Source organism: Mesoplodon bidens, assembly GCF_964165515.1.
Source record: "Mesoplodon bidens genome assembly, chromosome: 2".
NCBI classification, from domain to species: Eukaryota; Metazoa; Chordata; class Mammalia; order Artiodactyla; family Ziphiidae; genus Mesoplodon; species Mesoplodon bidens.
In genome coordinates, this window is record NC_138177.1 from 143,276,029 (window position 1) to 143,290,212 (window position 14,184).

The following is a 14,184-nucleotide window of genomic DNA, read 5'->3' on the forward strand; positions in this document are numbered from 1 at the left end:
CAAAGGCACAGGATCAAGTCAAGATCTTTACCATGCCTTTTAGGAAGCTTCTTCAACATCATTTGTTCCCATTGTCTTTGCATTTTGTGTTGTGACACCAGATTGCTTCAAGTTCCCCTCACAACATGCTCTTTCATGCTTTTTTGTCTTTCCTTGGCTTGTTTCCTCTGCCTAAAACTTCTTTTTACTCATTCTTCACATTTTGAGCCACCTCTTGCAGACTTACCTGGCTTTTCTCAGGAGGATAAAATGCCCCTCTTCCCAATACATCTATCTTGGCTCAGCACTACATTATATTGTAATTACCTGTTTGCACACCTGTAGCTGTCATCAGGCAGCCATGCTCTAGGGCAGAGCTATTCCTCTGTCCTGTGTACCAAGGTCTCTAAACAATGTACTTTCAAGTGAATTGTCAAGCTCTGTGGTAGGTTCTTTTCATTCATTCTATTTAAATCCCATTAATGGTCCTAAAGGATGGGTATTATTAGCCTCATTTTATGGAAAAGGAAACTGGAGATAGACGTGGCTTGCCCTCAGTTTCTAGTCTAAATACTGGATTCTAACCACCCCTGTCTTATTCCAAACTCATACTTTTTTCACCACACATTATATTACCTCCTTTATGTTCTAAGGTGTGACTCAGAACAAAAGTTTTCAATCTGGGGTATGTAAAGGCTTTACAAGAAATACACGGGCACAAAATCTTTAGTGAATTGATATCCAGGTCTTCATTTTCCCAAAAGTGATTTCCCAGGATTCCTCAAAAAAATTAAACAATTACCATATGATCCAGCAATTCCACTCTGGGTATATACCCAAAAGAACTGAATGCAGGGACTTGAATTGACATTTGCACACCGCTGTTTATAGCATTTTTCATAATAGTAAAAAAGGTGGAAGCAACTTGGGTCCATCAACAGATGAGTAGATTAACAAAATGAGGTATATACATACAATGCAATGTTATGCAGCCTTTTTAAAAGGAAGGAAATTCTGACACATGCTAAAACATGCATGACCCTTGAAGACATTATGCTAAGTTAAATAAGCCAGTCACAAAAGGACAAATACTGTATGATTCCACTTACATGAGGTACCAGTCAAATTCATAGAGACGAAGACTGGTGGTTGCCAGGGACTAGGGGGTTTGGGTGTTAGTGTTTAATGGAAACAGAATTTAAGTTGGGAAAGATGAAAATGTTCTGAAGATGGATGGTGGTGATAGTTACACAACAATGTGAATGTACTTAATGCTACAGAACTGTACACTTGAAAGTGGTTTAAATGATAAATTTTGTTACATACATTTTACCACAATTAAACAAAAAAGATTTCCCAGGACATGTCATCAAGATGGTTCATTCCCACCTCCCTTATCACTCACTATTCACCTTTCCCCACTTCACAGAAGAAAGGCATACCTCTTACCCTGAATTTTAATATGGTGCATTGCTTTATTATGCAAACACCTCTGGGGTGCCAAACAAAGGTAAATTGAAATAGTACTAAGCTTCCTTGATTAAAGAAAGGCTTTCTGAAATAGTACTAAGTTTCCTTGGTTAAAGAAAGGCTTTCTGTCTTGTACATAGTTGTCATAAGCGTAGTTTGTCAAGAGTAAAACCTAACATTAGAAATGGGCAGTTTGCACCATTTGGAGATGTTTTGAATTCAGAAATGTTGTAGAGTGAATGTGATGAAAATTTGCTTCTTCCAGTCCCCAATTATTATTAAAGAAGGCATTTCTCGGGTTTCCCTGGTGGCGCAGTGGTTGGGAGTCCGCCTGCTGATGCAGGGGACACGGGTTCGTTCCCCAGTCCGGGAGGATCCCACATGCCGGGGAGTGGCTGGGCCCGTGAGCCATGGCCGCTGGGCCTGCGCGTCCGGAGCCTGTGCTCCGCAACGGGAGAGGCCACAGCAGTGAGAGGCCCGCGTACCACAAAAAAAAAAAAAAAAAAAAAGGCATTTCTCCTGAGGGAGAGGTCTAAGGAGAAGAGAAAGAAGTTTGAAGTCATCCAGGTGACAAATTCATGACAGGTCTTCACCTCTTAGAATTTGGAATTAGTCTTAGAGTTAGGATTTGAAACTAAGATAGTTATCATACAGATTCATGTTAACATGTTTATTTGACTTGAAAAATGAAGTTACATTGTTGCCCCTGGGCAAAGACTTGAACAGATACTTCACAAAAGAAGATATAAGAATGGCCAATAAGCATGTGAAAATGTGTGATATTAGGCAACAGAGAAATGTAGATTGAAACTATAATGAGATACTATTTCCCACCTGCTGGAATTGCTAAAATTAAAAAGACTTGATACCAAGTGTAGAGGGGATGTGGTGCAACTAGAACTCTCCAGTTTATTGTTGATGGGAATGTCAAATGGTACAAACATTTTGGAAAACAGTTTGGGAGTGTTTTATAAAGTTAAATGTACACTTACTATGCAATCCAGCAATTCCAGGATTCCAGGATTATGTGACTTATATAAAACAGAAGTCTGCAAAAACAAAAACTTGTACAAGAGGGACTTTCCTGGTGGTCCAGTGGGTAAGACTCCACGCTCCAAATGCAAGGGGCCTGGGTTCAATCCCTAGTTGGGGAACTAGATCTCACACGCATGCTGCAACTAAGGGTTCACATGCCACAACTAAGAAGACTGCATGCCGCAGCTAAGAAGCCTGCATGCCGCAACTAAGAAGCCCGCATGCCACAACTAAAGATCCTGCATGCCGCAAAGAAGATCCCGTGTGCCGCAACTAAGACCCGGTGCAGCCAAAATAAATATTTAAAAAAACCAAAAACTTGTACAAGAATGATAGAAACCTTATTCATAATATCAAAAAACTGGAAACAACCTAAATGCCTATCAAATAAGTGGATAAATTGTGGTATATTCATACAAAAGGCTACTACCCAGAATAAAAAAAAACAAACTACTGATACATAAAGCAACATGGATGAATCTCAAAAACATGCTGAGTGAAAAAGACCAAAAAAGAGTACATTTATATGAAGTTTCAGAACAGGCAAAACTTGTCTGTAGTCTGAGAAATCAAATCAGTTGTTACCTGAGATTGGGGGTGTGGGGAGAGGAATTTAACTGCAATGGCACAGGAGGGAACTTGCTGTGGTGATGGAAATGTTGATTGTGATGCTTACCTAGGTGTATGTATTTGTCAAAACCTATCCAACTGTAAACTCTATATAGGCATTTTACTGTATGTATATGTCAACATGTTTGATTTTAGAGATAATGAATTACATTTTTTTTTGGCTGCACCATGCAGCATATGGAATCTTAGTTCCCCTGCAGTGGAAGCACGGAGTCAACCACTGGACCGCCAGTGAAGTCCCAATACATTTGATTTTAAAACACTTATTCTTGGGCTTCCCTGGTGGTGCAGTGGTTAAGAATCCGCCTGCCAATTCAGGGGACACGGGTTCGAACCCTGGGCTGTGAAGATTCCCACATGCCTTGGAGCAACTAAGCCCACACGCCACAACTACTGAGCCTGTGTGCCACAACTACTGAAGCCCACGTGCCTAGAGCCCATGCTTTACAACAAGAGAAGCCACCGCAATGGGAAGCCTGCGCACCACAATGAAGAATAGCCCCTGCTCGCCGCAACTAGAGAAAAAGCCCGCACGTAGCAACAAAGACCCAATGCGGCCAAAAATAAATAATAAAATAAAATAAATTTAAAAATAAAATAAAATAAAACACTCCAACTCTCCAAAATGAAGTCTTTTTAAATGAAAGACTGATGTAGCTGATTGACTTAACAGTGAAGACTGACTTGGCCATTTAGCTAATATATAATACTTTTTCCATAAATTGAATGAAAGACAAGTGTTTCATTAAAATACACTTGAAGCACATGATAAGATGAACACAGTTTATCAAAGCATGTTGCATTGGCAAAGATTCTCTTAGCCCTTTTTGTGGCATTTGGGTTGTGTGGTGTACCTCCAAGGCAAGTGAAAATGTTTGAGAGGTAGTTAATAAGTATTTGATGTCTTTGCGGTATACTTTCCAGAAACTGAGAAAGTGAATGACTTTAATGAATGGGTGACAAATTCTTTCACAAGGTAAGTGTTTTCTATTTCTTTGCTTACATGACTAAAAGAGGGCCTAGTTGAAGTATCAACTGGTATTTATTTTAAATTTTTGATATTAGGTCACTTGTGATTTTTTGGCATATAACTCAGTAAGAGTTCAAAGAATTTAACGCTATTGCAATAACAAAACTTCCGTTCTCATGTGCTTATTTATGTGAACATTTCTAAGCATTTATATTTCTAAACGTAATAACTAGTGTTAAGAAAAATTGTTCCAAACTTTTAATGTTATTGTACAGCATTTTAGTAACAAGCCTCCCTAAAGGGTTATCTGACTTTCTAAGAGAATACAAATTAGTTTGATTTACTATTTACTGTTAATTAGGATACACACATTTTACAACTCTATAGAGTTAGATGTAAATTTATAGAAAACTGTTAAGAAGCAAATGATTTCTTTCCCAGGGAGAAGATAACCTCAGAGGTTATAGCTTTAATGCCTTTAGGTCATTAACCAGTTTTGTATCTGATTTAATAATCTTACTTCAACTTTGAATTGGTTTTGTCATCTTGTTGGTCCTGATTAATAAGTTAAAATTTTGGCATGTGCTTAAAATCTGTCCGAGAATTAAGTTTTTAACATTTTGAGAATACTCTTGATATAAAAAATAGTTAATGCTGAATCCTGTCCCATTCTAGCCATAAGTAATATTCTTCCCACAGATATATGAATGACATTTTAAAAAGTCATGTCACTAAGAGATGCAATTTTAATAAAACTTTACTTTTTATGTTTAATAATTATTAACATTTATAATATTTATTGTTTTGATTGGAATACTAATAATTCTTGTAACGATAATTGAATCTGGAAAAAAATTTTAACTCTTAGATTTTAGCTTAGGTTTCCCTAAAAGTAGGGCCTGAGATAAGGCCTGTACGGGTAATATATTCTAGGAAGAGGTTCTCAGGAACAGGAATGAGAGACTGGGGAAAGTGAAGCACAGGAGGGAGAACCAAAATAGGATTTATTATTGAGCTGTTTACCTCTCTGGTCCAGGGTTGCCTCAGAGGAGCTAATTTCCTGGAAGAACGTCGACACAGAGGTGACAAAGAGCCTTGGAAGCAGAAAGCAAGAGATAAGGGAATGCAGTTTTAGAGAGGTGTCCTCAACCTCCAAACGTAGCTGGTTACCACAGCGACAGCCAAATGGGGGGAAAGATAAAGAGGTTGCAAACTAGGGTACAAAAATTGTCTAATGTAACTTAGATTCTTATAGTCAAAGAATTTGACTATAAGAATTTTAGCATTTTAATTCCAATTAAATACATAAATTTACTATAGAGAGGTATGACATGGTGATCAATAAGAGACTTTAAGCATATAAATGCATTACATTGGTTTATAATTCTGTGGGTGGAGTGAAAGAAATGCAAGTTCAAGAAGAAAGAGAATAATGTAAAATTTCCAACTGTTAAGAAGAGCCTGTCCATGTATTAGTTTTAAGTGGAAAAAAATTAAGTGGATAAGGTGGGTATAAAATTCCTGTGGTACTTAGGCTCTAGTGGATACATTTTTTTAAAGTGACATAACAGCTTTTTCTAAATGTTAATATTTACAGTACACCAGAAATTATGTCCTTTGCCGTTATTTAAATGATGAAGATTTTAGATCTCAAAAGAGTCAACTTAAAAGCACCTAGTTTTCCAAAATTCTTTCAGGGATCATGCAACCATAGAAGTTTCAAGACTACAGGTTTTGAACATTCTTTACCTAAAGATGCAAACATTTATACAGCACTGTGTGCCAGAAACTGTTCTAAATCCTCCAGTCATATTAACTCATTGAATCCTAACAATAACCTGATGGATTTGGTTCTATTGCCATCATCATCATCATCTCTGCCTTATAGACAGGGAAACTGAGGCACACAGTGGGTAAGTATCTTACCTAAGCTAGTGGGATCAGAGTTGGGATTTGAATGTGGGCAATTTGGCCCCGGAAACCATGCTTTTAACTACTACACCATACTAGGCAATTTGTATTCAAGTCAACCAACTCAAGGATTGCATCAATGCCTTATGCTGTGTAGGAAGTATAAATTTTCAAGCCAACTTATACAATTACAAAAAAAGAAACATAATTGTCTATTCCAATAACAATTCCCTTTCAAACTGCCATTCTGCCTGAAGACAGAGAAACCACTTACAGTCAGGTCCAAGCTTTTTTAGGTTATTTGAAGTTGAAACTAAGTCAACTTTAGGATTTTTTTGGTCTCTTTTCTCCTTCCCTGGATGGCATTTAAATCTCAGAGAATTATACAGTGTCATGACATCAGATAAGAGACACTGCTCATGCTAGCATCTTCTGAGGTATAATGCATCCTACCTGGTCCTGGCACATCCTTCCATGAAGGCCTCTGCTGAGATGTCTATTTTCCTATCAGCCTCCAGTGGTCAGTCCACGCACCCTGCCCCTTTATCTTGTCAGCAAGCCCCCTCCAGGTGGCCCTTCCAGCTCCTCACCACCACTTCTCTTCCCTTCATTGGGCGGGATAATTGGGCTGCTCTCCCATGCCATTCTAGGCCATGAGCATCAGGACCACTGATCACAGTTAGGCAGTCTCTCCAAGGATAACCTGTCACTGCTGAGTGCCTAACTTGTCAGCTGCAGCAACCAACACTGAACCTCTGGACTTGGTGACACAATCCAGAGACTCCAACAGCAAGGTACCTCGTGTAGGTTTTTTTTTTTTTCTTTTTCTTTTGGCTGTGCTGCATGGCTTGCGGGATCTTAGTTCCCCCAATCAGGGATTGAACCTGGGCCCTCGGCAGTGAAGGCACTGAGTCCTAACCACTGGACCGCCAGGGAATTCCCCCTCGTGTCAATTTAATTACACTGGATTCCTTTTATCCTGGATGAAACAGCGATCTGATTTTATTGGAAGAGAGTCTTAATCTGGATTTCCCTTCCGCCAAGCTTCTGCTTTGGTACAACCGTCTGTGGGCTTGCTGACCATCTTAGTCACCATCAAGCTGTCTCACTCAGTATTGCCTCTAAAGTGCACTCACTTTACAGTGATGCTTTCATGTGAGATTGAATTGGGAACTGTTGGGGAAGAGTTGGTAGAGTGTGAGGCCTCCATTTTGCTGGTGTGACTTCGCAGGTGTGATGTGGCTCTGGAGACAAGTATTGTGGCAGCAGCTTCCTGATCCCAGGTTGTAGCTATCGCAGAGTGTTCCAGGAGGACAATGGCTTGCTTATTTCCAGATGGTGGCCAAGATGGTGTGATCCCGAAACCATAACCTGGGAGGGCAGATTCCTTCCCGAGTGATGTAAAACTTTCATTTCCCATGTCGGGACAGCCTACAATGTCTTGGAGTCATTCCTTGGGGCCCAGCTTAGTGTTTGTTCCTCTAGTCATTTCAGTGATTTTTTTAGTACCTAATTCCCTGTATTAAATGCTTTCTGATTAAAATAGCTAGCATGGTTCCTATTATCCACAATAGAACCTTGCTTATTATAGTGGCGAACTTCCTGATTAATATATCATATATACAGGTGTGAGTCCAAAGATATCACTTAGAAGTTCTAGATTTGTAACTGGATGTAGTAAATAATGAGACTTTGGATTGTACTGCTTCTGGTGAGTGGGTAATTGCATTTTGAGTTGCATTATGTTGAAGTGTTTTTTCCTTTTAAGTGTAAATATGGGTAGGCGGGAAATAATATAGTTCAAGTTGGGCAAAGAAATTAGTGTATTATGTAGCCATTAAAAAATTATTTTTAGCCACTAAATTATCCTTCTTAGATTCAAGAAATCCTTCACCTTATAAATTTTGGAGGGAGGCAGAACTCTCTTTCCATTTTAGAAGTTGGAAATACCAGATAATTGCTTTCCCAGCCTCCTTTGCAGCTAGACTATAGGCAAATGACCTAGGCTCAGCCAATCAGATACACCTTCCTGCAGCACAGACAACAGCGTTTGCTGGAAGACTGAGTTCTTGGGGCAGTGGTGGTTGTAATGCCCATGGTGGTGTCCAGTGTTGGAGGCTAGTGGTTTTCAAGCAGTACAAGTTTAGTACTTAGTGGTGACAGCCATGGTGTCTTCCCCAGCATGTCTGCAATGTGTACCCCAAACCTGGTTCTCCAGCACCCCTGGGTAGTTTATGATCTAGTCAGTGTTATGTTTTTTAAAATCAATCAATTAATTAATTAATTTATTTATTTATTTATGGCTGCATTGGGTCTTCATTGCTGTGCGATGGCTTTTCTCTAGTTGTGGAGAGTGGAGGCTGCTCTATGTTGTGGTGCGCGGGCTTCTCATTGCGGTGGCTTCTCTTATTGCAGAGCACAGGCTCTAGGTGTGTGGGCTTCAGTACTTGTGGCACGCGGGCTTCAGCAGTTGTGGCTCGCGGGCTCTAGAGCGCAGGCTCAGTAGGTGTGGCACACGGGCTTTGTTGCTCCGCGGCATGTGGGATCTTCCCAGACCAGGGATCGAACCCATGTCCCCTGCATTGGCAGGCGGATTCTTAACCATTGTGCCACCAGGGAAGTCCCTAGTCAGTGTTATTTAATAAATTCTTTTTTTTCTTACATAAGCCAGAGTAAGTTTCTGTGACTAGCCACTGTAATAGTCAACAACTGTTGTCTAGCAAGGTTATAGAAGCATTTTCCAAAGTATATTCCACGCAACACTAGTGTCCCCAGAAAGGCATTCCATTGCTAAATAAGTTTGGATAACAATGTATCTCTTGGAATGATTTATAATTAAAATCAATATTTTAGAAATTCTGAGAGGTCTCACAGGATATTTTTATTTGCTACTAGATGGAGTGTGAAACCAACACATGGAGGGGGGAAAATAATGAGAAAACTGCAGTGAAACATGTTTGGAGCCAGTGGATGAAGTCAACCTCGAATACCACTTTGTGGATTTCAAGATATATACCTAATATTCCAACAATTTAAGTCAGCTGAAGCTTGGCTTCCCATAACTTGCCATGAAAAGCCATGAAAAACTTCATCTAATATCTTGGCCTCTCATTTATTTGGCCTCCTTCTCATCAATGACCTCCACTCTATCTCAGCCACCAACTCGAATGATCTCATTATCACTCAAAACTCTTCTACCTTTGAAGCCTTGAATCAGAAATTCCATTCTCTGAGCACAGCCACCTATCTATCCTTTCAACATAACTGATCAATATCTTCCCAGTTACACTTTGACCTTATCCAGATCTTCTGATATAACTCCCTCAACTTTGCCCTGGTGAATCTACAGACCTTCCCTGTATCTGTCTCATCTTCTCCTCCTATCCTTTTATTCCAGTGGAAGAGATGGTTTCTACTTATCAGAGGCTAATCCTTCCATTGAGCTCTGGAGTCAGCCCTTCCCTGTCCTCAGGGTTTTTTTTTTTTGCCATAAATGTTTCTCTCTTATATCATCAACCTCTCTATCTCTATTGGGTTATTCCTATGCAAACTTAAACAAACACTTATTTCTCATCTAAAAACAAACCATCCATGGACTTTAGGTGTCTCTCCAGCCTGACCCACACTGTCAACCTTTCCTCACTTCATTTTCTCTTTGACATTCTATCTGTTACACTCTGGCTTTGGCCTTCACAACTCCACCTAAATGGTTCCTGTTAAGGTAATGGGAGGAGATATTTAATTGTGAAGTGCATGAGGAAAGTCTGGTTGATAAAATCATTTTTGAAAGTTCTCTTTCTAATTCAGATTTGCATGGATGATACAATCCCCCCATATATTTTATATCATGTGCCAATAAATATTGTGATATGCTGCTGGCCAAACTATCATATCTTTGTACATTGCTTTAGGACCCTAAAAGGACAACTACTGAAAAGAGGAAATGGATCCTTGTGAACTTTCTTCCAGTGTTCCTTATCAAGTAGGTCAATAGCACCACCCTATTGTTTTACATGCCAGAAACCTGAGACCCATCCTTGGCATCTCCTTCTCTTTACTCCTTAATTGTCAATTACTGATCATTCTCTGTCCTAAATATTTTTTTAAAAAATCCATTCACTCCTTGTTATGGGCTGAATCATGTCCTCCCCCAAATTAATATGTTGAAGTCCCAACCCTAAACCTCAAAATGTGACTGTATTTGGAGATAGGGCCTTTAGAGAGGTAATTAAGTTAAAATGAGGTCATATGGGTGGGCCCTAATCCAATATGACTGATATCCTCACAGGAAGAGATTAGGACACACACACACACACACACACACAGGGAAGACCATGTGAAGACACAGGGAGAAGATGGTCCTCTATAAGCTAAGGAGAGAGGCCTTAAGAAATCAACCCTGGGACTTCCCTGGTGGTCCAGTGGCTAAGACTCCACACTCCCAATGCAAGGGACCTGGGTTTTATCCCTGGTCAGGGAACTAGATCCCACATGCCACAGCTAAGAGTTCACATGCCGTAACTAAAGATCGAGCATGCCGCAACTAAGACCTGAAGCAGCCAAATAAATATTTTTTTAATAAAAAGAAGAAGAAAGAAAGAAATCAACCCTGATCTCAGAATTCTAGCTTCCAGAACTGTGAGAAAATAAATTTGTTGTTAAGCCACCTAGTCTGTGGTACTGGATGATGGCAGCCCAAGCTGACTAATACACTCTTCTTCATCCATATCATCACCACCATAGTCTAAACCACCAGCATTTGTCACCTAGACTTTTAGTGTAAGATCCATCAGGGCAGGGCTTTTGTCTGTCTTGTTCACTGCTGTATCCTCAAAGCCTAGTATAGAATCTGGCACGTGGTAGGCATTCAATAAACATTAATGAGATGGCTAAATGAATAGCTATTTAGGTGGTTTCCTTGCATCCATCCTTGCCCCTCTCTCCACATGTTCTCCACAGGGACTGCTCTCTTTAGAATAGAATTCTGGTTATATCATTTCCCTGCTTGAAACTCTTCACTGTCTCTCCTCCATTACTCCCAGGATAAAGTCCAAAATCAATAATACTGTTTAAGTGAGTGGTATAATTTGGCTCTCAATTCTCTCTCCAGCTTCACTGCATGTCATTCTCTCATTCTATCCCAAATTCCAGCCACATTTGTTTTCTTTCCATTTTTCAAAGTTCCTCATGGTCTTTACACATGTTATTCCCTCTACTTGGAGTGTCCTTCCCCATGTTTTTGCCTAACTCATTCTTCAGAAATCCCACCTAAGTGTTGCTTTGTGAAATCTTCCCTGATCATGGCACCAAAATAGCTTTTTCTTTTATATCTCCCATTACTTTTCCTTCAAAACAATGATCACAATGGTAATTATTGATATGGTTAGTTGTGCAATGTCTGCCTTCCTTATTAGAGTGTAAGTAAGTTCTGTGAGAATGGGGACTGTATCTGTTTTGCTTATTACTGTATTTCTAGTGCTCAGTACCTTCAGCCATGCCTGGTATACCATAAATGAATAATTGTGTTAAAGCATGGGCACTGTTAATTTCCTAGGGCTGAACATTTTATTTTAGCTATCATGTACCAACTGCAAGCCTAAGGTCCAGAAGTAGTACAAAGGAGGGAGTGATTAAATTCCCTCCAAGTAGGATGAAATGGATACAAGGATGAGTAGGGAGGAGTCTTCTTGATAAAGGAGGGGTATTCAGGAAGGCACTCAATGTAGAAACAAAAGCCTATGCGAAATGCTGAAGTATAAAGCAGTTTTTATACTGCAGACTTACAGTATAAGTTATTCTGTATGGCCAGAGAAAAGGACCAAGGGGGTTGGTGGTGGGAGATAAATCTAGAGAGAAAAGGACCTGGTTGAATTTGTTAAGGAGGTTGGGTTTTATTTTATCATGCAGTAAACATCACCAGCTTTTCCAGTTCTTTCCTTTGTTTAGGTCTGCTTTCTCTCTTACTATCCATGGATGTTTGTAAAAGTCATTTAACCTTGCTGAGCTTCAGTCTCCTCTTGTTGGATGGTTGATGAGAGACATGAGATAGCGTATGGAAGGCACTTCAGAAAGTTTCTGGAATATGGTAAGTGCTTACCAAATGTCAATTCCCTTCCTTTCAGCCCCTATATTCAAGCTGATTTCAGCACCATGACTGCTGGTCAGTCCAGCGAGGTTGCAGTTCCCCTTTAGAGCACAAGGGGGAGTATGAGACTGAACCTTTGCAAAGGGTCACAGGGCATCTTAAGCAGCATCCCTCAGCAAGCCCTCTGAGAATGAGGATACAGATGTTTTTCCAAAATTAGAGAGGCAACCTGACTTATTTTATAGAGTCTAAGTGAGAGCAACTGTTTGTAAGTTCCCTAGACATGTATCTGAAGGGAGAAATCATTGGCAAGCATGATATACTTAGTTATGAGTTGTCAGATCCCTTAAAGTATCTGATGTTATTGAATTGAATATCCTATTAAGCACCCTCTAATTTACATACATTATCACTTTTAATTGAACTCTCCTAAGGAGCCAATGAAATAATTCTCATCCCCATTTTACAGATGAGTAACCTGTGTGATCAAGAGAAGTTCAATCACATAACTAGCAAATGGTGAAGGTTGGATTTGAACTTAGACCTCTCTGATTCCAAAGCTTATGTCCTTTTGATTATCCCACACTGGTTTACTTCATTCTCTTTTGAAGTCACTGCACCAGCTTTCTCTCTGTTCTCCTTGTCCTCTGTATCTTGGAACCTCTGATCCATCTCCATTCTATAAGCTGAGTTCTTTCTAAAGCATATATTTGGCCATCTTCCCCCTGGAGAAAGCAGTGTAACAGCTCCACATTGCCCTGATCTTTGAGTCCATCATCCTTAGCATGGCTCCCCAGGCCCTGGCTGACCTCTGGCTCTGACTTACCCTCCCACCTCACTCATCACCTGTGCCCATCATGTCTGTGCTTCCAGAGACCTACGGTCCCTGATGTTCCCTAAAGCCTTCATATAATTTCGTAACTTTGGGCCTTTGCTCATGCTGGTCCTTCTACCTGGGCTCCTTCTCTGTGAGTTTAACTCCTACTTATCCTCGAAGACTCAGCTTAAGTCTCAACTCTGCATCCCAGGACCTGCCTCCTAGCATGAGGCCTAACTCTGAGGCTCCTCCATGTTGATGTGTCCCACAGTGAGAAAACAGCCATGTCTTGTCAAATTCATTAATGTGGCTGATTTTAGTCTTGGCTTCCCCTACTTTCAGTAGCTGAGAAACCATGGGCTACTTATTTCTTCTTCACATCCAGGATGGTATGAATCAGTCCCCACTTCATATGTTTACTGTGAAAGTTAAATGAGATGGTAAGAAACCTTTTGTGAATATTTGTATGCCTATTTATTCAGCAAACATCCCCTGACCCATTCTAAGAATGATCCAGGAGGTCATGTTGGGTTGCAGTTTGGCCTATGCCTTTGTGAACTCAGACCAGTGGGTCTTACAGCCTGCTATCCTGCACCAGACCCTGAGCAACTTGGGTCAGGGACCATTTGTTATCCACTTGGGTGTACAGCAGGTGCTCAGGTGATATTTGTTGTGTGGGTGAGTGAGTGAATGAATGAATGAGTGAATGGTATTCAAGGTAGTGGGAGAAACTGAGGCAAATTCATGGAGATGTTACGAGCAGGTCACACTCTGGGAACCAGAAGTAGTTTATGCTGTTGGAGCTTAGGGCAGGATGGGGGAGTGTCCAGTAATGAGGCTAGAGGGTAGTTGAGGCCAGACCACAAGAGGCCATATGTGCACATTAACAGATTTAACCTGGGTTAGGAAGACTCCTTTGCTGCAGTATGGAGTGTGGATTACAGGGGAAGTTTGGAGGCTATAATGGGGATAGGACAGTGAGAAAGCTGTGGCCATGCAATGGAGAGCTCGCAGGAAGTATCACGGACAGACTTTGGTGAAGGATTCATAGGGTGGGTGAAAGAGAGAGGGGTGGTGGGTGGGACCTGGGTTCTGAATATTCACATGTTGAATGCTTTGTGTGTGTGTGTGTGTGTGTGTGTGTGTCTCAGATTCCTCCCCTGCTGACAGCAGTATGCCTTGATGATGGGGCAGTGTCCTCAGCATGCATTTTCATTTATTTTACAAATAAAAAAACTGAGGCACAGAGAAGAAAGAAGGAATGATTAGTGTATGAAGTGGTGTTTG